Here is a 26,530-nt window from a genome sequence, read left to right on the forward strand (position 1 = left end):
GCGACCAGAGACAACAGGTAGCTATTAGTCTGTTTCAAATTCCATTGAAGCTGTAATTAACAAATTAATGCTCCGACATTGGACCTACAATAACCCGTTCTTATTAAATCAGCCATGTAGCATGCACAATTTTCGAATCATTGTTAAATGCGCAGTGATTTAACCCAAAATGCATCACCCCCTTGGAGGGAGAAACACGCAGCAGAATCCGAAACAATATAGGTGAAAATAAACATTGCCCTTGGCTTGCAATCATTTGTTCCGTGTCTTGACAGAGCAACTGAAATGCCAGTGGCAACAGTGATGTATATTAAGCGATAGGGCAAACTCACCGCGTTGAAATAGCTTGTTATCCACTTAGTCCGAAGCCAGAGAGCCCAACACCAAGAGGGCTAGAGCAGATTACAGATAGTCGCCTAGCCTATTGGAAACTTCACCAACCTCCACGAGATACTATAATCCTCCCTCTCGGCCGTGATGATGGGTTTACAACAAATTAAACAGCAGCCTTTTGGTGGTATGATCCTCCCTTCCCAGAGCAAAGAAAATGATATCCACGTAAAAGTAGCTCTGTTTCATGATTATCCCCATCGGACTCACCTTTTTGAGACAATTTCACTGTTCACGTCCAAAGGCATGCGGTACACAGAGAGAGAGAGAGACCGAGAGAAAAAACAAACAGACGAAAAAAGCCAGAAAATCCTCTGTAGCATTCCCTGAGAATCCGGAGTCAATTCAACATTTCTGCAGGTGGATATTAGAAAGCAACAGTCAGTCTTGTTGCACATACATGTGTGTATACATCCAGCGGTTGCGTGAAAAATAGAAATGAAAATCCAGACGAAGTTAAACAGTATAGAAAATTAAACCCGATGGGATTGAAGCCAGTTCTTTTTTCTGATAGCCTACGCTGTTTTCGGCAGAGCTCGCCTTCATCGTCAGTAGGCGAGACTGAAGAGGGATCGCTCCGACTTTCAGCACCTTGGAGAGCGACTGTGTCCTGCGTCCTGCAATGAATAGAGCTGAGCGGCCTCCGCCCCCCTCCGTCACCTACAGACACAACAACACTCACAATCCACCATCCGAGCACAACTCCAACTGCATCTCAGGAGCTGGCGCGGCAAGAGTTAAAGTCTAAGAACAAGTCAAACGACGAAATAAGTGGCCAGTTGTCAGGGAGGTTCCTGGAGGAGCAGCTGGTAAATTGAGAGGGTAGGTTAGAGCTGTCAAATGTGTGTGAGTGCCTTTTTTGCCTGTAAACGGGTGCGCCTGTGTGCATGTGTGTCTGTGTACTCGCGCATGTGTGCCTGTACGAGCCGAGTGTCTTCACACATGACCCGCAGCATGTTTCCCTGAGTCACTCATTTGCAGCACAGTTTACAGAAACCCATTTGTATTCAACGGTGCAACGCAAAAGCAAGTCTGACTTCCCAGACCTTACGACAACAGAAAAAATACAGTATGCGTTTGGAGAGCAGCATAAGCTTCATTTTACAGATGGTAGCCCGTAGGGGCCACTGCATGACTACATTCAGTCTTAGCACAGATGACTGAGTGAGACCCCTAAGATCATACCTTAATTAATTATTCCCATGAGGGATCATAGACATCTTTTCAAAGGCAACCTTATGTCCTGTCTCGTCCAAATATAACAACGTGTTCACAGCCTTTATCTGAGTAATGATGAAAACCTGCTTTGTATTACAAACTAGGAGCTCTTTCACCTGAAACACCTGTCACTTCCCAGCGTAAGTCAGTCCAAAACCCACCTCTATGAATTGTTAAAAATTACATCTGCTGCTTGCTTGACCCATCATGAAAGGTCAAATCCAACAGCCTAATTAAAAAGACGTATTCACATGTTGTGACAAGGTGACAGAAAACTAGCTTTAAAAGATTTATTTTATATATGATATAAGATATACATTCTTGCAATGCAGGTATGGGTCAAGGCATAATCTATAACTCGACAATAAACATTATTCCATATGGTCACATGTTTGCTTAGCTGTTCATAGGACATATAATCAATCAAATTAGAGTGACATTTCATCCTCTGAGGTAAAGGCCATCATTCCATACTAATTTCCCTAATTAAATCTTCACTGAGGAGATGGCTTTAAAGAGACACAGACACAAGAGAAAAAGGTTTGAGACAGTCAAGATATGAATTGTGTGAGAAAAGACTGTGGCTCTACATCAGAATGTCCTAAATATATCAAGAGTATATACTCATTAATGCATGGGCATATCCTGGGTCTCCTCTGAATATGATTCTGGGCTGCAAACTGCTAGCCTGCTCTCTGGTAACATTTGTCAAGTACATTCAACATCAAGCTCAGGCATGGTGACATTCAACCTCCATAAATAACACTTTATCTAAGGAGCAATGTGTTAGCCAGTTCCTGCCAGCTATACGCCACTTGTTATTTTCCTAATTTCAGAGAATCAAAAGGCTCACAAATCAGATTCAATAGGTATATGATCTCTGTCATTAAACTAAATAATAATCCATCTCAGCGCAGTGCGAAGTCACTCAGGTTGTGAGGCAGGCAAAGGCATTGACAGGGATCATGCAGGGGTTAGTTATTTCTAGAAGGTGGCAGGTGTTTGAAATGCAGATGCTGGCAAAGCTGCAAACACAACAAAACCTGTGGCAAGCAGGGGTTTGTCAAACTCCTGGTTACACATGCAAAGTGCATAATTACTGTGTCAACTGAAACATTTAGCAGGCAAACATGTGAGAGCAAACTGGGGTTGCACTGTTAATTCTTCTCCTCCACTGAATACAGAAATGAGGAACACATTTTTTTCCCTTTACAGTCTCACATGGTGTTTACATTCTCCTTAATCACCTCTAACGTTCACTGCTGTTCTCTCATCATTTCGAATCTGCATTCGACTTCATCAATTTGCATGTGTGGGCCGTGTTTCCCATCTCACTCTAACAAAACTGACTTAATTTCCCCTTTAAAGGATCCCCCGTCAGACGCATATTTGTTTTGTATGAGATTAAGAAACTTTTATTAACACCAGACCATCCTTTGTGGTTTCTAAGTGCATGACATTTTCTCAGTACTTTTGTTATTCAGACTCTAAAACACACTTAAAAAAAAAACTCATATTTTTTACCCTGTACTACACTGTGTGCTTAAGTATGAACCACCAACCCCCTACCCACATCCCTTCCCCCACTCTCTATACAGAAACATCTTGGCCGTTGACCTGGTTAAAAAGAAAAGGAACACTTATGGTTCATAAAGCCTCTCATCTTTCTCCCTCTTCTCACACCACTCTCTGTGATGGAGCCAGAATAAGTATATATATATATATCATTTATTAAATCTGACATTGCACTTGGGTAAATGTTAGATCCTAATGTGAAATGTGTTGTCTGAGACAGCCGGCTAGCTACTCCAGCACGCCATGGTCCATTAGGCCTTCACTCTGGCTCACGAAAAACATGGGGTGGATAATACAAAACAACACCAGTACTGAGAAATGTACTAGAACAACCACTTCTATTAACAGACTACCTGTGTATTAGTGGGTGGTGAAGTAGTCTTATTGGTGTGACAATGCTCTCCTATGACATTTTCTTGAGCCCGCTAACAGAAGTGGTTACATCTCAGTTGTGTGTGATGTGAGGCAAACAATTCCCAGCCCACATGACTGGCTTCCAATTCAATCAGCTAATGGAAAGGAAGCTCTTCATCCCCCCTTCCCCTGCCTGCCTTCCACAACCCCTGTTTTCCTGCAGCAACACATTCACTATGGCAGCCTGTACCAAATGTTATAATGGTTTAGCCATTAGGGCTACATTTATAGCCTGCTGGCAAGTCTTAGGCATTATATTCGGTCACCGCAATTCACGGTAACTTATTAAACTGAATGCCAGAGAGTGAGAAAGCAGAGAGAGCTGAAGCAAGTGAGAGAGAGGAGAAAAGAGGAAACAGATTGCGGGAAGGGATGGGGGGACCTCATTAATCAAGACTTTTGTGTGAGTAAAGCATAATTTCTTTCCTCTTCCATGGAAATAAGGGTTAATAAAGGAAAGGCTTTTTGCTAATGTTTCTAATAGGGAATTTCATGTTTAACAACACAGTATGCTTCTCACTTGCTAAGTATTCTGTTCTTGCCTTTAAATTAACACCAGTAGTACAATTTTACTGTGACAAATTTAATCCTTGGCTTGTGCTTCTGCAATCCCTTGCTGATTCGACTGCGCAACAATGTGAATTTATGTCTCTCTGGCTGATCCACACGCTATTAAAAAAAAAAAAGTCTTGCAGATTCTGCTTTGGCTCATAAAAGTAATTAAGTCATCTTATTATGATGAATTTATTAACCCTTAAATCATTCTGATTTTATAGAAAGGTCCTACAATGTTCTACACATTGTATATACAGTAAAATATGATATTAATACTGATGCTGAGTCATGGTATTCAGAGAATGAAAAGAGTATTTGATTTTATGGTGCCAAAGTTTTAAAAGATACCAAATATGTTTTTGGGGAAATATGTATGAAAAATGATGAAGACATCTACAATATTGGAATGGTGCATCCATAAAAACATGGGTTTGAATATTTTATTCAACATCACATGAATACAGGATGGAGCATGATACTGCCAGACAGTATGGAGTAAGATTATTTTAACAGCCTTAAAGCTATAAAGAGGAAACAAAAGGAGAAACTGCATGATAGGTGGTTAAGGAAAGTATGAAATGGTGTAATGAATTCAAATTGGAAGCTTTTTGTAGTCTGTGCCATGTGTATTGTATGCCTAAGTGTTTCAATTCAAGCCTGCCTTCCAGAGAGTGCATCTCATAGCCCCACACTGTTTCACCTCATCCACTTTTCCCTGTGGCCCTGTAAACCACATCCTGCATTACATGGCACACTGATTCAGACATTCAAATAGCCCTTTCTAAGGCAAGAGAAAGAGATTCATTGGCTTTTTGGGATAAGCCAGCTTGATGGCAATGGTGAACAGGGAAGGAATCCATACTCTGGTTTCAGTTTGCTGGTGGATCATGGGTCTCCCTGTGATAGTTATTATCCCAGATGTGTATAACGGTGCCCCAGTGGGTGCTGGCATTTTCCACTGAGTAAGAGCTCTCCTCTCCTCCCATAGGGGACCTGTAGAGACTCCCTGTTTCACTTTCTCCAATGGCTGACGAAGCTTCAGGAGCTCCAGGGAGGCACTGAGCACTGAGACTGTGTCGCTGTGGTTGGTTGCCTCTTAATGACTCTGCTGCTTTAGACATGCAAATAGAGTTGAAGTGGAGGAAAGGCCTGGAGGGACAATTTGACATATGAATCAAATGCAAATCTACTGGATTTTAGTGTGTAAAAGTTATATGAATACCAACGACAATAACACTTTACATAATAGGTACTATGATTAAGATATATTTCTGGCTGCCTAAACAGCAGCTTGAATTTGCACATTTTTACAAACTGCAAAATTAATTAAAGCAAGTTTCTTGAATTTCAAATGAAATTATTGAGAACTGATACTACTTCTTCTGCAAATAAAGACTAAAATGACTTGTTTGACATTTTTGGGAGCTACACCTATTTGCTATTTTGGAGAGAGTTACATGAGAAGTTTAGAAGTGGAAGTTTAACTTAGAATAAAAACCCAGTAGCTTGCTTAGGTTAGCACTGTAAAATGCACAGAAAATTGTTTATTTCTCAAGTTGTAAAATATTCCTTTAAAGTAAGACTGTAATGATTGCAGAACTACAGACACAAGCGGCACTTAGCCTTAGAGAAAGACTTAGCCTTTGTTTAAAACATAACTTCATGACATAAAGTGATCCTGTCAACACACAAGAATGACAAGAATGTTATTGTTGTAAAATAGTACAGACAAAACCTCTTATTATTGCAACATAAATGTAACAATGATCCTCACATCAATGTGGGTGTAGGGTAGCATTCTTCTAATCCTTCATGACAATCATTTCAATTAATTTTCTTATGTGAGACCCATGTCCACTTACTTTGCAGTCTGCACACTACTGCTGCACAAGGGAGGGGATGGATTACCAGTATTGACTGCTATGAGTTGGCTTCAGAGTGACACCAAGTGTTACAGCATGAACTTCCTCAGATTACATAATACCCATAAGACACTAGGGAATCCTTCCAAGCATTTGGCAGCCAATTATATTGGTTGTCAGTACATACAAAGGCTGTCAAGGGGTGTCAGACATGACCGTAATGTATTCAAAGGTAATCATCTAGAATTACACTAACCCCTGGGGATGTGGGATACTAAATTGTGACCTTTGCTGACTTTGACAGCATTCTCACTTGTTGTCACAAAAACAATGCTTGTAATGAAGAAACTATCTGGAATAACTATCCACCTAAATCTCATGCCTATATGATTGAATGCATATTTATTTTATTCAGTTTTATTGTAATTACATTGTATTAACTTTTTATTTTATATAATTATTTTAGTAAGAAAGAAATTTTGGTTAGAACCTTTGAATGAAACACTCAAATAAGACATTTGTTTTACTTTAAAGTTTTGAATTCAGTTTCACTGAATGATGAGCATTTTGGAGCAGATCGGTGATCGTACTAATACCGGGATTTGATATGGGCAAATATACAGATAATCAACAGTGAATCATTTAGTGGTAATCTCACATTACTAATCCAAAACTCAATTTGTGTTTTGAGAAAAAATATCCTGTATAGCTGAGTTTTCAATAGTTGCTCTACATCAAAAGCATATATGATTCATGCCATCACTAAGAGCACATTTTCAATTCTTAAGCCTGTCATCTGTTAAACCTTGGTAACAGATAAGTGTGTTTTCAAGGATATATAATTTATAAAAAAACATATTATATTTCAATAGAAACACTGTTCTATGTCCATGTTTCGAGACTGCTTAGTTTGATAAAATAGGTGTGGTCTTAGATAGAGCCAGCTTATTGTAAGGGAAGTTGGCAGGCAACATTATGTTTACACCCCAAACATAACAATATAGCCCTCAGATAATGATCAGGGGATGCCAACTCTGTCATCATCTGTACTCACGTTTGTTGACATGTGGTCCCTACAGATATGCTGTATGATAAAATTGTGCTCAAAGAGAAAATACAGTGGATGGTGGTTGAAAACTGAACAGATGAAAAGGATTTGTCCATGCTGAAAGTAATGTACAGTATTACCCTCATTAAAGCTGACCAACAGTGGAGGAGCAGAACTCTGAGCTGCTGCTGTGGCAACAAGGCAGCAGTCAAAACAGATAAACACAAAACTCATTAACAGAATATATTGAATGCATCCTTGAACACATTTAATGTTCAGTCTGCACTTGCTTTTACTATGTATGCTGATTTCATGTTCAGTTTGAATGTCAATGAATTTACCTTATTAATTTGGTGGATTATTAATTCTCAGCTCCCTGTAATAAAGGCATGATTGTATTTCATTTATGAGGGTTAAAATAATGTATATACAGAGTTAATCAATTGTGAAATATTAGTTCAAGGTTGAAAAGCCAGCTGCATTGATTCTAAAAAAAAAACTGGGACTGATTTAAATCAATGAATGTTGCATTAGAAAGACAGCCATGTGCAGACCTCCACCAAAGACGATGACTTTCACTGGTTGTTACATTTTCATAGTTAAACATTAACTGGTGCTGGGTCATCACATCTTGTGATGGCGGCACCAGCAGCATATTTTGAAAATTCTGGGAGTGAACTATAGAGCTCATACAGATGATGTGGACTTACAATGTTGCCTAATTCAGAAGCATTTCTCTAAATGTTTTTTGGATTGGTAAAATGTGTGTATTCCCACTTTACACTCAAGGTACAGTAGATCTATTTTACTACAGCATTACAATCTATTTTTAGCCTTTATTCTTTATTCATGTATTGTCAATGTCAGGATAACATAAGCTTACAACACCCACCAACAGATGATGAAATTGTCCTTTGCAAGTCACAGTGATTACTCTCACTCCTGTTATAAGGCTAATACCCAAAATCCACCCATAATATATATATTATTATATATAAAGGCTCATGAGTCATGAAATATAATTCACAGGACGACTCAGGCCAGACATCTAAATGTTCTGTTAACCCTTCTAACTGGAGCCAGACAATGCATCTAAAAACAGGAACAACCAGTCTGGAAACACTATTTTACCATGCATGTATCACAACTAAATATATTAAGGATACCACCTTATTAATACAAGAGAATTAATTTCTAATCGAATCATCTATTCAGGCTATGTAATTTCAACTTCACCCATCATCTGTTGTGAAAGCTATTTTTTCCCAAGATGGCAGGCGAACATTCCTCATGCTAATGTGTGATATTAGTCTAATGGTGTGTGGTGGATGTGAACAGCTGGTTGTTTCTTGTTGGGCTGATAATTAGCCAGTAGTATACAAAAGAGTTTCTGCACATGGCCCCTCTCCATCCTCCTCGTCTCTGCTGCTCTGAGACTGTTTCTCAAGGGAGTGCTGATTTCTGGCAGAATCAAACCCGTCTCACCGCAGGGATTTTCATCTCCACTATTACTCACTCTGCTCATCCCTTTCTTCATCAGCTCTCTTTCTTTCATGTAACAGCACTGATTCTGGAAGATGTAGAGGTGGGAATAGTTACCCACTGAGGTGCTGACATCACTACTGCAGATGGCAGAATGTGGATTTGTGCACTATACTAATAAGACCAGGTGTTCCACCGCAAGAGACACTGCATTAAAAAGGGTCTGCAAATGAAATGCAAACCCATTTAACTGTTAAATGCATGTAACCGGCAGCAAGCCCAACATCTGGGATGCTTTTAATATTCATGCCCTTATCCATTTATAAAACTACTTTCCAAACACACACTCCCACTCGTTGCTGACTTGTTGACTAATTGTTCAGTGAGCAGAGTAATGACAAGAACTAGAGAGCAAACTGTGACAAATAGATGTTCCCAGGCGTAGCATACTCTATCTTCATAACAAGGTCAAGAGGCATCTAATTTAACTGTTATTATACATGTAGAGTCAAAAGTGGACTGGTCATTATTGTTGCATGTTATAATGTGACATACATGGCACAAACTACTGCTGTAACAGTGGCACAGAGTGTCATTTCTTTACATGGTTAACCCTTCAGACGACTCAAGCACAGCCCTTCTGCTCCACTGATCTCCATTCTACTATGTAAGATAATTGGTACCCAAATATTCTTGCTTGTAAGACTAATCCACTGTCATGTTTACATCACTCACCTGTAATGTCAGGGTATACATGAGACAAAGCTTGCAAATTATTGTTTCACTTTTCAGCTGTTACAAACTGACATACAATAATAACAGTGGTATGGCAAATAATCTATTATTACTGTGTTTCTTGCATTTACATCCATTAATGCATTAAATACTTTTCTAAAGACAAGATGTGAGGCACATTACAGTTAATTAATAGTCACAGTGGTAACACTTTACAATATGGAAGACAAAACTGTAGTAGTAATAGTTGAGTAGTTACTTTGAAATGAATCAGTAACAACCAGATAACTGACAAAACATCAATAAGTACCTAGCTCCTAAAAAACTTCATTAGTCATTCCTCCTAATTACCTCTGAATAAAATGCTGAACAGCGCACAACAGTAACGACTCATTATTATTATTATTTTTATTATTATTATTATTACTTAAACATTATTTATTTAATACTTCTGCTAAAAGCGGAAAGTTTCCCTGTATTTAAAGCTTGTACCTATGAATATGATTTGGGAACTAATCTGTAAACCAATTGTGGTCCAGTATACAACTTACACAAGTGTTATGTAGACACCAGTCTCTATACATTGAGAGTGGACTTTTCAGTGAAGTATAGGAGACATCTTGTGTCTAGTACTTAAACTACTTTTTTTTTTCATATTCATACTTTCAGATTTTTTCAATAGGTGTATGGAGAACTTTTGATTTGGTTAACTGACACATTATTATTAAGGTCTATATACATAAATGTCTGGAGGGGATCTTCAAATTATTTGGTATTTTAAACATTAGGTATTTTATGTAAGTAAAATGATCGATTATTCTTAATTTTAATTTATCGTCCACTGATTCAAAATAAATTGCCTTCTGATTCCTTAATGGCTCATGTCTCTGTTTATTTATGGACCTGTCTGTGCTGGTGGTAACCCTCTTGTGTTGAGGCTGAGAAATTAAGTGATAAATTAAGTCTGAACTCAGTGTACCTACTTAACGACTGTATTCTTTTCGTGTAATATTTGCTCGTATGATTGTTCCAATTTGGATTCAACAAACTCTGCTAACTGCCTGAACTTGATGAATGTCAACTGTTTATGAGAAGCTGCACATTCATGAGATCTGATCATTAACATAATCAATGACCCCAATATGTCAATTTAAGGCCACCTGTTCCATTCTTCTTGTGGGCAAGTTTCATTAACAAAAATGTTACTAAATGGTAAAAACAAGAATGTCACACCCCAGATATATTTCATATAAACAGAACATATTTCTAAACCAAAGCACTCCATGACTAGTATGACAGGCAGTCATGTGACAGACAGAGATATTGGACGAGACAATATTATAGCCTACAGTATGTGATACTACACTGTCAGCTGCAACACAAGATCATATTGGACAGAAAGCTGCAGAGAGACAATGAGGAAGCTGCAGGAGTGAGAGAAGTTTAGCTACTGAAATGTAGAAGTAGCAACAAAACATGCCAATAAAAATCATAACATTATAAAAATCTCTCAGTAAATTGGTAGCCATGGTGATGATAGAATATTCATCCTGCATTAATTTTGTTTTAATTACATATTTCATTGTAGTTGATTTTGGTATCATATTAAAAACCATAATTCATTCAGATTAAGACATTATAATTCTGAATCAAACAAGTGTTTCTCCCCTTGTGAAGAAAATCAGACTGTCGGTTCATGACCCCTACGAAGGCAAGGCAAGGCAAGGCAAGGCAGTTTTATTTATATAGCGCATTTCATACACAGTGGCAACTCAATGTGCTTTACATAAAAGAAACATTCAACAGAAAAAATTTAAAAAAACATGGAATTTGAGAAATAAAAATAAAACCCAATCATCCAACACATACATACCCCCTCCCCCCACCCCACACACACACAAACACTAATAATAAAAACAAAGTACAGAAACATAGAAAGAGAGAGAAATAAAATACTATAATAGAGCATTAAAAATAAGATTGCAGCATAAAATAATGATTTGCTTTAAAATCATTAAAAGGACATAGAGTACAAATGAAAGATTAAAATTTAGAGTGCTTTGAAAGAGCTCAATCATAAGCACAGGAGAAGAGAAGTGTTTTTAAACTGGATTTAAAAATATTCACAGTTGGGGCTGATTTCAGTTCTGCTGGTAGTTTGTTCCAGTTGTGTGCAGCATAACAGCTAAAAGCTGCTTCACCATGTTTAGTCTGAACTCTGGGCTCCACTATCTGACCTGAGTCAGTAGATCTCAGAGCTCTACTGCGTTTATATTCTACTAACATGTCATTCATGTATTCTGGACCTAAACCATTCAGTGATTTGTAGACCAGTAGCATAACTTTAAAATCTATTCTATAGCTGACTGGGAGCCAGTGTAAAGACTTTAGAACTGGAGTAATGTGCTCTGATCTCTTTTTTCTGGTCAAAACTCGAGCTGCAGCGTTCTGAATGAGCTGCAGTTGTTTAATGCTTTTTTGTGGGAGTCCAGTCAGAAGACCGTTACAGTAGTCGAGTCTACTGGAGATGAAAGCATGAATCAACTTCTCCTGGTCTGTTTGAGACATAAAACCCTTCACTCTGGATATGTTCTTAAGCTGATAGAAGGCTGTTTTGGTGATCGATTTGATATGACTGCTTAAGGTCAGATCTGAGTCTGTCAGCACGCCAAGGTTTCAGACTTGGTCGCTAGATTTTAGAGAGAGTGACTCGAGATGTTTACTGACAGCAATCCTCTTCTCTTTATTGCCAAAAACAATTACCTCAGTTTTGTCCTGATTTAATTGAAGGAAATTTTGGTTCATCCAATTTGTTACTTGCTCTAAACACTGACACAATGACTGTATTGGACTGTAGTCATCCAGGGACAGTGCTAGGTATATCTGCGTGTCATCTGCATAACTGTGATAGTCTACATTAGAGTTCTGCAGAATTTGACCCAAAGGCAGCATATATAGACTGAACAGAAGGGGTCCAAGAACTGACCCCTGAGGAACTCCACATGTCATAGCCACTCGATCGGATTCATAACTTCCAATGGTCACAAAATAACTCCGCTCCTCCAAGTAGGACCTGAACCATTCTAGGACTGTTCCGCTGAGTCCTGCCCAAGTTTCCAACCTGTTCAACAGTATACTGTGATCCACAGTGTCAAACGCAGCACTGAGATCCAACAGGACCAGAACTGACACCTTGCCTGAGTCAGTGTTTAACCTTATGTCATTTAACACTCTAATAAGAGCTGTTTCTGTACTGTGATGAGGTCGGAAGCCTGATTGAAATTTGTCAAAAAGGCCACTGGAGTTCAAGAAATTGCTGAGTTGATTAAAAAACACTTTCTCAATGATCTTGGCTATAAAAGGAAGATTTGAGATAGGTCTGTAGTTGGTTAACATGGAAACATCCAGCGTTCTCTTTTTTAAGAGTGGCTTAATGGCAGCTACTTTTAGGGGTTTAGGAAACGTGCCTGATTGAAGTGAGCTATTTTTTAATCTGTTTGGACAGAGTTCACAATAGTTTTAAAAAAGTCTGATGGCATTTTGTCAAGACAGCATGTTGATGGTTTTAGATGCTCAACTGTTTCCTCTATGGTTTTTTTGTCAACTGTTTTAAATTCTGACATCGCAGTTGAGTTATTCCTGGGAGGTCTTAGGGATTGCGTCTTTTTATTGTTTTGTTGAGTTGTGTTGATATTTAACCTAATGGACTGGATTTTTTCACTGAAAAAGCAAGCAAATTCATTGCATTTATCTGTGGAAAGGAGTTCTGGAGCTATCTGTTTAGGGGGGTTTGTAAGCTTATCAACCATAGCAAACAGAGTGCGAGTGTTGTTGATGTTCTTATTAATCATTTCAGAAAAGTGTCGCTGTCTAGCTTTGAGTAACTCATAGTTAAAATTACAAAGACTTTGTTTGTAGAGGTCAAGGTGAATTTGAAGTTTAGTTTTTCTCCACTTACGCTCTGCTTTCCTGCATTCTGTTTTCAAAGCCTTTACCATCATAGTGTTCCTCCACAGTGTTTTCTGTCTGATCAAGGTCGTCTTAGTTTTAGTTTTAATAGGTGCAACAGCATCCATGACATTTGAGATTTTCCAGTACGAAGGAGCTGGACCTCTCGTAAATCTGAATGAAAAGGCATAAAATGAGTTATTACATCATTGTTACTTGTCTGTACCTTTGCATATTACTGCACCTCTTTGACCTTCTGCTCTGCAGTTGAATATGTAGAATTATCTCCATACTTCTAGTCCAGATAGTCTATGCGCAAATGTTTGGATAGTCTGGTGTACTCTAAGCCTTTTGGATGCTATAGACCCAAGAAACATAACTGTCACTCCCAGTTTTATCTTAAAGTCAATCCTTAATTCCTGCCTTTGTTCATTCAACAGCAACAATTCCTAATTATCAATATACAGTTCACAAAATTCCAATTATCGTAACAGACAATACAAAAACACAGATATCAGTGACTGATGCTTTTTGTCCAATAGATGTGTGTGCATCTATTAACATTACAGCTAATGGACATGGAGTTCCATTTTTCACTTGGCTGTACAATGTGCACTGCTGTCTCCTGTGGTGTATCTTTGATGCATGACATGAATACTTATACCAGGAGAGAAATACATTTTCTCAAATCAGGAATATTAATTGAGAGGTCTATCTAAAATATATTTAATCTTTTTCTGTTCGGTTATCTGAATTCTGACTATTTCTCAGTAAAAGCTTCATTTCCCAGTGTGGAACTGACAAATGTTCTCAAACACCCCCAGTAACCCCCACCCGTGATGTCTGGGAGCATGTTGTTTTTCTACAGTATTAGACATAAACAGGTCTTTAGGACCCCCCACTCCCACCATATCAGGCACTCAAGAACACACGCCAAATCTATGTCATATGCCATATGCATATAAATGAAACTAAATGCTACTTTTTTACACAAACATAATAACAATAATAATAATAATTTAAGGAACTTGAGATGCATTGTTAACATCAAAATCAAAACAAATATGCAAATTATAAGTAATGAGCCAATAAAATCACAATGTTTTGAATAAAATATAAATTAAATAGCCAAACTGGCAAGATCAAGATAAAAATGCAAAACCATTTTGCAAATCAGAAAACTAAAGTGTTATTTAAAGGACCTAATGAAACTGACAAATAACATATTGCACACAATTATCATTATAAATTGTCATCATCATCATCATCATCATCATCATCATCATCATCATCATCATCATCATCATCATCACCACCACCACCACCACCACCAGCACCACCAACTTCAAAACATTTGATTTTTGTGAAGTAAAATCATGAATGATGTCATCATAGGACAGCTGCTGGCCAATCTCATGACCAAGAATGCATAGTTACCAAAAGTGTCAATTTATATTTGAGAAGAAAAAAAAATACATTGGCACAACACGTGTCATCTGCGTATAGCATGAAGCGGCCTTGGTCATAAACTGTATCACTATTGGCAAATGGGAAACTGCCCCAAGATCATAAGAATAACAAATGAATTTCATTTTGAAGTAGACATCTGCCTTAATTTGCATCACAATTATCCTACAAATTAATTCTTAATTCCTATTTTGGGATTCCACAGCTCTCGTGTTTGTTCTGAATAATTTGATGCAGAACAGGGTTCTAATAGGAGGCCTGCCTGTGAATAGGGCTAGTTTAATGTTGTGAAGTCGATTAAAATGAGTCTGCGTGTTATAAAAGCCAGACTGGCTGCTTAATTATTCACAACTTTATCACCATAATGAAATGAAGTGCAGAGCTCCTTCTATATAGTAATAATGAAATTAAATGAATGATTTCTTTCTTAAGGAATGTTGTAAGAGGAACATCAACATAAAAACAGTATATTTAAGTGGGGCAAAACTGCATGGAATCTCTAACCTCACACACATGTATATGCCTATATAAGTCTTACTGTATAATGTACAAGCAGTAGTGGAAATGAGCTTACATGGTTCAAAAGTTCAAAATTACTGTATATTAAACAATATTTTCCAATTATGTGACTCTGGTTTAAAGTCCATGGGCCATACCCTAACAACACCCACTAATGTACTGCTTCTTGAATAAAAAAACCTAAAAGGGTTAGGGGGGTTATTTTTCAACAATTGTCAATACAGCATTTGACTGCAAAGGTTCTCCATACTCCATATGTTCTCATAGCAGTCCAGAGTTTTGAATAACAAGACGTTAAGGTTCTAAGGGTCAAAGACCTTTACTATCAATAATAGCTGAGAGATTAAACTATTTCAGTCAGCCAGCTCACATGAGAAGGAAAATATCCATCCTTAAAGTTTGTCCTCTGAGATTTTACCTTGTCACTCTCAACACAGAAGCACCACGTTCAGCACAGCATGGATGGGGAACAATGATTCTAACTTCCTCCAAAATACACATTAGACTCAAAGTCCAGCTCCAGCCATATTGAATAATCTACAGTGAAGGCTGGAATTTGTCTAAAGGCACCTTAATCCATATGCCATCGAGTGAAACTGCTATATGTGAGCTTAGGCACAAGCTGCCAAGAGACCATCTGCCTGTGAGGCTCCTCAGATCACCAGGTGGAATATGCTATTCTGTGAAACGAATTAATCTAAAACTAGCAATGTACCTGTATATGCAGCATAAGGCATTGCTACTCCAGACAATAGCTTCTTATTAGTTACACGTTTAGTGTGATAGCAGATAACCAACAATACATGAATATAAGTTTTGACTGGAGTGAAGTTGGAAAAGCATGAGCTTAGCTGTTTAGATCTGATTGATATGAAGAATACCCACCAAAAGGAAACAACACTCAGGGGAGATTACACTGCAAAACCAATTTAGTCCATGATACTAATATTGGAAAAAAATTGTACTCACATCTCCACTGAGCCACTAGCATGAAAGCATTTCCTGGATTAACCAGGAAATGAGCTCAACCGTCAAAAGAATGTAATTCATAATTTATAGCAATGCAAAAATAGCATAAAGCTAGGAAGGTAGCAAGGAGCAGCGTGGCAAGAAACTAAATATGAGCAAAGATATGCCCACAATTAGAGCAGTGGGGCTGTAAGTGAAAGACAGCAGGAATGGCAGCCTCCAGGGCTCAACATTTACTTTTTAAGGGCAGAGACAATTTTCTTTCCCCAAAGGAATGATACTATTAATGCATTAATGTCACTTTTTAACACGAATAATTAATTTGTGGCTTTACAATCAAGGCTACATTTTCAAGTTTGCTTTTGAATTTAATTAGACAGAATTCCAACTCTCTAAATGCCAGCCTAACACCAATCAAACGTTTTGACTGTTACTGCATGTTACCAACCTGCACCTACAATCTTAATATTAAAACATATAATTTAATGAATCCCAATTAAGGTCAGTGAGAAACCATGACACCATAACACCACAAGCCAAGTGCCCTCCAGTTCCATTGTATTTGAGAGAATACAGACATCTCTACAGCTGATATCTCCAAAACTCAGCAACTCTCAACAAAACTATCTAGATAGATGAAGAGCACAACTGGTAAGAGGAATAATATGTATTTATGCCCCTTTAAGAGCTATCCCTGAACCACCACAGCACAGTCAGGAAAGCTTCGGCCTCCACCCCAAAGTGTGTGTTGGCTTCCCACATCTAAAGTGATGAATGGCTGCTGAACAGAGTCTCAGAGCACCAGATAATGCGAGTGACAGCAGCAGAGGAAGCCGTGATGCAAACATAGTTATTTCCTCCTGAAACTACTTGAAGCGATAAGATGCAAGTCAGCGAGTTTGCTTTTTAAATGCTCTGTCAATGGCAGCAGTTGCAGCAACACAGCTTTTAAGCAAGCCGTGTAGCAACAGGCATGCAGCAAAAATGTGACCAGGGCACTGACAGTTTAAGTACACTGCCATGATTAAAAGGGTGCTTTGCATATTCTATGTTGTAGTGAAAAAAAAAAGTATGCCATGTGAGTGCAGCGGTCAACTTGAGTTTAACTGCATGAGCTAGCTCAAAGGCTTCCCTACATTAATTAAATGACCAGATCACTGAGAAAAGATAATACAGTTTCTTCCTATACAAAGGGACTGGATTGGTGATAAAGTATACTGTTATACTGTCTATGCACGTGGCATAATTTTCCTTTGGTTTTGTTTTTTTTTGACACGGAGATCAAACTAAAAAATATGACTGATCTGTTGACTAACAAAATGAAAGACACTCATTTGCATGTCACACAACTGAGTGAGAACAGAAGTGAACAGAAGAGTCCCAACAAAACAACAGAAAGAAAGAGATGATTTGCTCCTCTTCTGAACAATCCCTTGATGACAGACACGCCACTTTATTGCTTTATTGCTTTATTTTCAGCAACCTTCACTGGGACATGGCCCATTTTGCAAGTAAATGCAGTTTGCTTGAAGGCCTATTTATTATATAAATTCTTCACTGGCACAGCAATCAGAATAGTGGACACTGACAGGCCGACAGCAGAAGCTCCCCTTATTCATTTGAGAGAAACCTGCTGAGTGGAGACTTTTATACTTCACACGTTGCAAAATCCCCAAACTGGAAAGGTTTCAGAAATTGTTTATTGATGGAAGCTAACCAAGAGCAAGTACAAACAAGTGAGCTAACTGGGATGTTTTGTATGAATATGTAAAATTACATTAGCTTTGCTCTAATCTATGACATCAACCACTGCAAGGACAGCAATATATTGTATTCGTCAGCTGGGATGATCACAATAAGAGTTGACTCTGATTCTGTTTTTACATAATGCTTCCTACTGTCAGTCAATGTGTGCACTGTCCAAAGTGTCTTACCATCGCAGTATAGACCCATGAATTTTCTTCAGGTAAAAGTTTCTGACAACAGGGTGTATGTTGCTGTAATTCTGATAATGACACGTATGCATGTTATAAAGTGTATATACACCCAGAGGTCTTACTCAGGAACTCATGAACAAACACACACATTTTCTATCATAAAAACACATGCCAGCATCTTTTGCAGCTACGTAAGTTAGACTGCAGTGTGAGTGAAACAGATGAAAAAATATGGTGCTTCCGTCATCATCTTTTGAGTATAGCGTAAGCTACCAAGGTTTACTTTCTGATTAGTTTAATCATTCCTTTGTGGGAAATGCTGACAAAAGAAATGGTTAAGAATCCCCAAAGAACCCACTTTAATTCAGCAACTATAAGTGCTGATATTTAAGTTCTACTAACAAAAATTAAAGGAAAAAATCAGATGCAGCCTGAAGACAAAAAAAGACAGAAAAAATAGAATAGAAATATATGAGGCCTCTTGGTGACCTAATAGTCTAAGATACCACATAACCACAACATCCTAAATTCAAACACAAAGGCAAAGGCCTTTGCTGAATGTCTACCCTGTGTCTATTCTACTGTGTACCGTGCAAATAACCTTAAAAATATATTTATAAGTAACCTTGGAAATAACATTTGTAATGTGCATGCAATGTCAATAAAAACATTATATTGCTTTAAAGTACAGTAATACAGGCAGCTGATAACTTAAATACTGTTTATTCTTTTTGTCTAAAATTTCACACACAATGAAAAGCTTGATCTTTTTCAGAGCAACTGGGAGAACTGTCCTGAATCCCATATGATTTTTTTATGACAGATTATTGCGCATGACATTTAATGAAAATCTTTAAAAAATAAAATTATTACTATAACTGTGGTGTTCCATGTGAACCAACTCTATACATGTAGTCTATATTTGTGAAGGGAGAAGACAGGGCGGCGTGTTGCCCTGTGAAAGTGACTTGGCTTGTTAGTGCAGATGCCTGCCTCCCCTGCATTCACATGCATAATACATCTCAGCCCCATCTTTCATTCCCTTGTCTAAATAGGAGGCTTACCCTCATGACATACAGAGCAGCATGGAAACAGACTGAACTGACAGGCCTTGGCAGTGGACACCTTGGACTCATCTCATATCTGCCTGAACTGTTATCCTGTCAACTTCACTAAATCTCCCAGGTAGGTGATATTTCAATAAATGGGCAATCACCACTGTATACCTACAGGATGGAAAAGTCCCCTAAAGCATGTAATGAGTAAAGTAGTGATGATTATATTCTTATTATTGCTGTGACATGCTGTGTGTTATGGCAATAATAACTCCATGACCAAAGACATAACTAGGAAGTATTAAAATATTTTAAGCTGACAGTGGAGCAGCACATAGTCAACTGTTAGCAAAGCTGCACACACTTATGAAATAACTCAGCATAAGCATTTTGCTATTAGGAAGCACTGTCCTTAATTAGATAAAGACATGAATTCTTTAGATGAGTCGATAAGAAGGAGCTGCCTAATGTGATCTTCAGCAGATTGAAAAGCATTTAAGACAAAGTACCAGTCTGCTCAAATGGGATTGTGGCCACTGCTTTGGTCCCATCAGCATTTACTTTACTCTACCCCCAGAAATGTGGCTGACCCAGGGAAAAAAAGGACAGAGTGATTACTAATGCACATGATAGGCCTTTCAGTAACTGGGTAGGTATTCCTTAGTGATATAACTTCCTGCACAAGAAGGGAGGAAGGCAGCACATTAAACCAATCGCTTCTAAAGGAAATACAATTATACCCCATTTAAAAATACAGCTGTGACATATTGTGTTTTAGTAGTGTGACTGACTGAGCTTTCTGGAAAATATATAGGCCTACTCTTCATGGGGTAAATTAGAAACTGTTCTATCACTGTGTCTGTGTCACTGATTATGTGAATTACCACAGCTATAGTTGCACAGGGGATTTTGGCCATCTAAAATAGTACTAAGTAGATGTATGGCATGTTAAATTATTGTGATTACTGTGAGATGTTACTTAGCCTGCCAGTAAAAACAACATGACTTGGAGTTTAAAGCCATGTTAGCAGTTCTGTGAGCCTTTATTTAGACACACTGAGTCGCTGAGCTGAATGCTAATGTCACCATGCCAACATGCTCACTATCACAATGCATACTTATATGCTAAGCAGGTATACTGGTACACTTAACACAGTACAGCTGAGGCTGATGAGTCCAAGTATTGGACACATTTAAAATTTGGTGTAGCTAAAGAAAAAGTCAGGGGATCACCAAATCTGACATCTGATAGTTGTTGAGATATTTCAGCCTGGACTGGACTGACAAACCAACATTGCCATCAGAGTCACGCAACTAGTGTGGCTAAAAAATGCAATGAAATAGTAGCCTGGCAACAGTTCAAAGTACTTAGAACTTAGAATAAAATCACACATTTAACAGTTTTAAGTAAATATTTAAGTAACACATTTAAGTAAATCACAAAACATGACTAAGAAATCAATATATTTTCAATACACCCAGCTGAAATGTTTAGTATACATAAGAATAAAATGAAATAAGAAAGCTACAAAAGAAATCTCATCAGTGATATTATCAGCATGACAAATGATTGATTTGCATGCCTGTTTATCCATTTATAGGAAGCCACACAAGCCTCCTGAGTATATCTGACAGCTTTGTAGCCTGTCATGTGGACTATACAACAGTGACCTTCTGCAGAAATACAATCTACTAATAGTCCAAGCGACAGAACAAAGCACTGACAGCACAGAACTGAACTCACCATTAATCAGAAATGCCATGCTTATCTTGAAGTACATAAACAGTAAGAATTCATCATATTTTTGTCCTCGTTTCAGCTGAGCCTGAGCAACCATCTTATGTTTTTAAGGCGTAGATTAAAAAGTCACCAGCATGTCATGTTAAGCTTTCAAAACTTATGTTGGAAAATATGGAACAAGGGCTCTCAACTGTGTCTAAGTTGTTTAATGTTATTCTCTCTATACTGACTTATCTACAGTGTTTCCTAAATTTGAAATATGAGTCTTGGACAATTTGAATCTTTCTAATCTTGGACTGCACTAATAAATTAGGCTAGAAAAAAATACCAAACATGTTATTATCAAACAGCATTGGTGGTAGAGTGTTGTGTGGACAGCTGATAAAACTGATTGGCGGCTCCCAAAAAATACACACATTTTCATTTTTTGTAGTGCCAGAGATAAATTTGAGATATAGTATATCAGGTAGATATGGTGCATTAGAAACCAAGACATATCCCCACTACTTCAGTGTAATAGCAGTTTTAAAAATACTTCATAAAATACAGAGTGGAAGAACAGAGACCGTTGAGAGAAGGACATTTTAAAGACCACAGTTTTATTCATGAGGCATGCAGCCTCTTGCTGTTCTTCTAAGTTAAGATGAGCACTTATATTGCATGGGGTTTCTTCAAGTGTAACGCAATGGGCTATATAAGAGAGCCACTTTTCAGATTCTTTCCTTGTGCATACATGGACAGTTATTGGATGTATTTCTGACAACATCCTATACTCCAGTCCCTGCAAAGAGTTTTTTGTTTAGTTTGTATTTTACATCCTGAAAGACAGTGAGAAGTAACTAAAAAGTGAACTTCAACTGCAAATTTATTACCATCCCAATCATCATCTAACCATTTTAGGTTTATATATTTCCTGTAGAGTGTTTTACTTATCGCAGCAAGAAAAGTGGCCATAACTTGCCCATTACTTTGTTTCTCTAGTGGTTTGCAGCTATTATTTATTACTTGAATCCATGTAGATTATCATCAGGCACATTCCTAAGCATGCACAACCTACTGTAAAGTACAGCACTGTTATAATATTTATTAGTGTGTCAGAGAAGTCATGCAATAGCAACAAAGCTAGTGGAATAGAGCTGCAGTGTGAGTGGCTCTAGATTCCATTATTGTTAGGCCAATGCTATTTCATTGCTATGAGTGATGGAGAGTGCAGTTGCAATTGTTTGGGGACGTAGTTTGGATGCAACAACTCTCCACCAGGGAGTGAGGGGTAATATTTTTTCCTCCTGGATCAGGGATGGTACATTCCTCCATGCTACGCTGCCTTCTCTGCCGGAGCTCAATAATAAGACTGTCAGCGTGATTTAAAAAGCCTGTGGCAGTATTATGAGAGACACCATCAGATTTACAATAATTCATAAATCTCAAACAATAAATGATAAATCAATAGAGATGTGAGTTTAAACTGTTTTCAGTCCTCGTTCTCTCTGTGTCATAGCTCAAAGAAGAGACACAATTCAATTGTGGGGGCACCGCTGCTCATACTGTAGCACGATATACTTATATTGTTGGCAGTGCAATGAAAGTTGTCTCCTTTGTACAAACATTTGACAGCATGAATTTTCCAATCTCTGGATGTGATTGGAATATTGTTTCTTATTAAATGAACCAAACTACAATTAAATCAGATTATATCATAAACTGTAGGAACCATATGTACCGATTCCCAATTAAATATTATCAGAACATTACATTTTTTATTCTGCACATATCCTGTATATACACACATCTATCCATATATGTATATATATATATATATATATCATATATATATATCATACCCTTCATATATATATATATATATATATATATATATGTATAAGGTAGTCAGCCAAGTGATAAATAAAGCTAAACATAAAATACGCTCTGACCATTTGATAGACCTGATCAGAGTCCTTACTGCTCATACAGTGGTGATTAAATCTGTTGAATCTTGGATTCCTGACAAGTTGTAGTGAGTTTAAGCCATGGAGGGTTAGTGATGTGCATTAGCATCTTTGTGATTATGAATGCTACATTTCATTGCTTGGTAATTTCTGGAAAAGAGAAACCATATCATAGTCTGTCTTTTGTTTATTTCATGCATCAGTTGATTTGTTCATTCCAGGGGTGCCAAAAATGCATTTATCAAGCAGATACACAATCACTACACACTGATAACTCACACTGATGAACAACCCAGACTGCAGTGATAGAGACACAAGAGAAAACGAAAACCTAAATATCATTGTTAGCTCCTATTCAGCTTAACAATGAATTCCTTGACTTATGAGTATGCAAAAAGAGTGTGATTTGCTTTACTAGTCAGGATATCAACCATACCATTGGACACACATGCATCTAGCTTCTAGTTTTAACAAAATGGTAGCACAGCCTTGACACATTTTTTCATTGTTGGAAGTACAATACATTTTTTTATGCTGCTTTTAACCACATAAGAGGAACTTCAGCCATGACTTTCAGTGACCTTCACCGTGCTTTAATAGTAACAAAGCTTGCTTCTTTAAATCTCGATCACACAGCTCCTTTCTAGGCCTGCAGAAAGAAATAGAGCCCAGTCTTGTATTTATGTAAAACACAAATTTATTTGGTAATGCCTCTTTACCTTTCCTGATAAGAAAAAAAATAAATAAATCAAGAGTGTAAATTAAATCATTTTTGAACGCAAATTATTAACTCAAGAGTATAAATTATTGTGAGCACAAATGACTCATTTGAGAACACAATTTATTAAATTGCACACGCAAATTATTTTCTTTGTTTCCCATGGCACCTCGTGAACATCGCAGTGATCATCTAATGATTGAATGTTTTGGATCAAGATTTTTCAAAGGTCAAAGGTACAAGAAAATACATATATTATTACTAGTTACCCTGCAGAGTGAAGCTCAGTCAAGTGAAGTAACAATAAGCAAAACACATTTCTGAGTGGACTGAGGCTGGCTTTTTTCTTATCTTAAATGTTGTTGATGTTTTCAATGAAATATTGCTCTTATGCAATTGTAAAAAAAAAAACAACAACATAAAAAAAAACATCCTCATTTATCATCATTTATCATTATTTGTAATGTCTTGATGGTCTCCAAACTCCAAAATTACCACACTGCACCTTGAAGTTTTATCTCCAGCTACAGCTGCCCATCATCACCAAAGAAGTGGTTCAAACCTCTGGGTACTCATGGGCCTCTAACATTTAAAGAAGTAGTTGTGGCATTATGACCATTTTCTTAAAAACATAACATTTACATTTGTGCACAGTTGTCACAAGGAGAGCTTAGCAGGAGGACCAAAATGCAAAAGATGGCAGTCAAACAGAATCAGAAACAGAACAATTTATTGAAAATCAAGATAAACTATGGCACTATACTAAACAAACTGAGCAGATGACTAGATACAGACTGAACTGAAAACTGGACTCACATAGTAACCAAACTAACGGGAAGATGAGGTGCAGGTGAGGAGAACACAGAGCAGGACGGGGCTAATGAGGCTAGATGCAGGGCAGGTGTGAAGACCGGCAGAGTGAACAGCAGGCTGGGGTGGAGCACAGTAACACGGGGGGAAAAAAACAGAACAAAAAAACAAAAACCCAGAAACACAATCCTTTTCATAATAAATCGACATGCATGGTACTGCCATAGAATACATATGACTAAAACTCAAATACATCCATCTTATCCATAATAAACAGGAAAAACAAAAAACCCTCTTAATAATTGAGATGAGAGTATAAGCTGTGTGAGTATAGAGTAGAATGAAAACAATGACAGACTAACTAATAAAGGCAAAATATAATGTCAGATAGTCTTTCAAAGGTCCAACTCAAAATAAGCCCTCTCTCACACAGTCCAGTCCAAACAAACAAGGGGAAAAGTCCAAGGGTCCGTGAAGTACTGGTAGAGAATGGAAGCTAGACATAGACTGTGACAGAATCATGACAACGGTATAATATTAATCACTTGTACCATTGGAAAAACAGAGCAGGGGCTTTTTGAAGTGGAACTTGAACAAAAGAAAGTAAAACATTTGATCTTTCATGTGGCTTTGCATTTGGTTTAAATGTTACAAAAAATCAAAAAAAATATTTAAAAAAACAACAACAATTAACTACAACTACATGCTTTTTTTCAGGCAGTGGGCATTGTTAAACAACCTACAAGGTCATTTATAATAATTGGCTCCTGGCAGGCTACTTTGCAAACTGTCCGTTCATTGCTTTGCTTGAGGCTATTTCTGCTAAATACCCAGTACTCTGTTCCAGAGCCAGCCCTGATCAATTTGGTGCCCTAGGCAAGATTCTAGCTAGTGCCCCTTGCATTGCAGCCAATTCCACCATCAGTGTTCATACACACACCAGAGGAGTCACTTGCTCACGTGTTTGCTCTCATGTTTCCTTGGTTTTTGAAAATCATTGTTTTTTTGAAAATAATTCAGCTGATTTTGGATTATGGACCTAAGACTATCTTTAACAGAGATATTTGGCTGGAGAGCGACAATGATTTGTTTGGAAGATGGATTTGGATGATGGCTACGCCGGTGGCTGGCTAAGCTGGCTAGTTGGTTTAGCTAACTAGTTGGTTTAGCTAACTAGCTGGCGTACACCAAACCCTGGTCAGTGAGCTAGACTCAAAGTCTGTGGAGCAAAAGGCGGCTGCTTTCCTTCACTCTAAGATAATTGAAGTGGACAGTAACAACAACGAGGTATGTCACCGAACATTTGACATAAAGGAATGCAGAAGGGCTTGCTTCCTGTGTGAAAGAAAGGAAGTTCCAATCTACATCTACAACAAACTGCAAAATCTTCATAACACTGAACAAAACACCAGAAGAGGCTAAGTGCTGTTCATCAGAGAAATGGAGGAATTGGACAAATACCAGTGAGGCCAAAAGAACAACTTAACATTGTAATAAATTAACGTAATTATTTTTATTCAGTGAAATAATCGTAATAATTTCTAGATCACTAGAGTTTATTTCAATCTCTGCTTTTAAGGGCCTGCTTAAGGATATTTTTAATCATATTTGTAAACATTTTACTTATAATTGTTTACTTTTGTTTGATTAGTTGGGTTATGTGTTTTGTTTTGTTTTTTCAGTTGTTGTTGTTGTTCTCCCACTATCAATAGATCGGTAAACGCCATCCTTCCTTACAGGTCTTCAAATAATGTCTGTGAAATGTTTTTATCAGTTTCTGTGGACAAGGTCATTGATATACGATCTACAATATTGCCTTCCTGTACTCCTGGGATTGACTGTCTGGCCAATGTTTCTTTATTGAGCCAGTTTTTTCCCAATATCATTGGAAGAACTCACAGCCACTGTGTCACAATTGCACTCCTCCTCTAGCTCTTGACATTGTTCCAGCCTCTCTTTTGAGAGATCTTTTCAGTTCCTTAGGAACATGCATACTCTTCACTGTAAATAACTTTCTTAGCTCTTGCTGTGTGCCTGACTATTTTAAGCATGCTATTATTCAGCCTGCTATTATTCTTAAAAAGCCTTGACCATTTACTTCCCAGTAACTACTATATATACATTAAAAGTAGTGCGTAAAC

General features: G+C 37.6%; 1 pseudogene; it reads right to left on the reverse strand.

Moving 5' to 3' along the window:
• Positions 1-846: 846 nt before the first annotated feature.
• The window catches only part of LOC133992617 (piggyBac transposable element-derived protein 4-like), a 60,473-nt pseudogene continuing 34,789 nt past the window's right edge, over positions 847-26,530 (reverse strand).

This window comes from Scomber scombrus, chromosome 13, assembly GCF_963691925.1.
Source record: "Scomber scombrus chromosome 13, fScoSco1.1, whole genome shotgun sequence".
Lineage (NCBI taxonomy): Eukaryota > Metazoa > Chordata > Actinopteri > Scombriformes > Scombridae > Scomber > Scomber scombrus.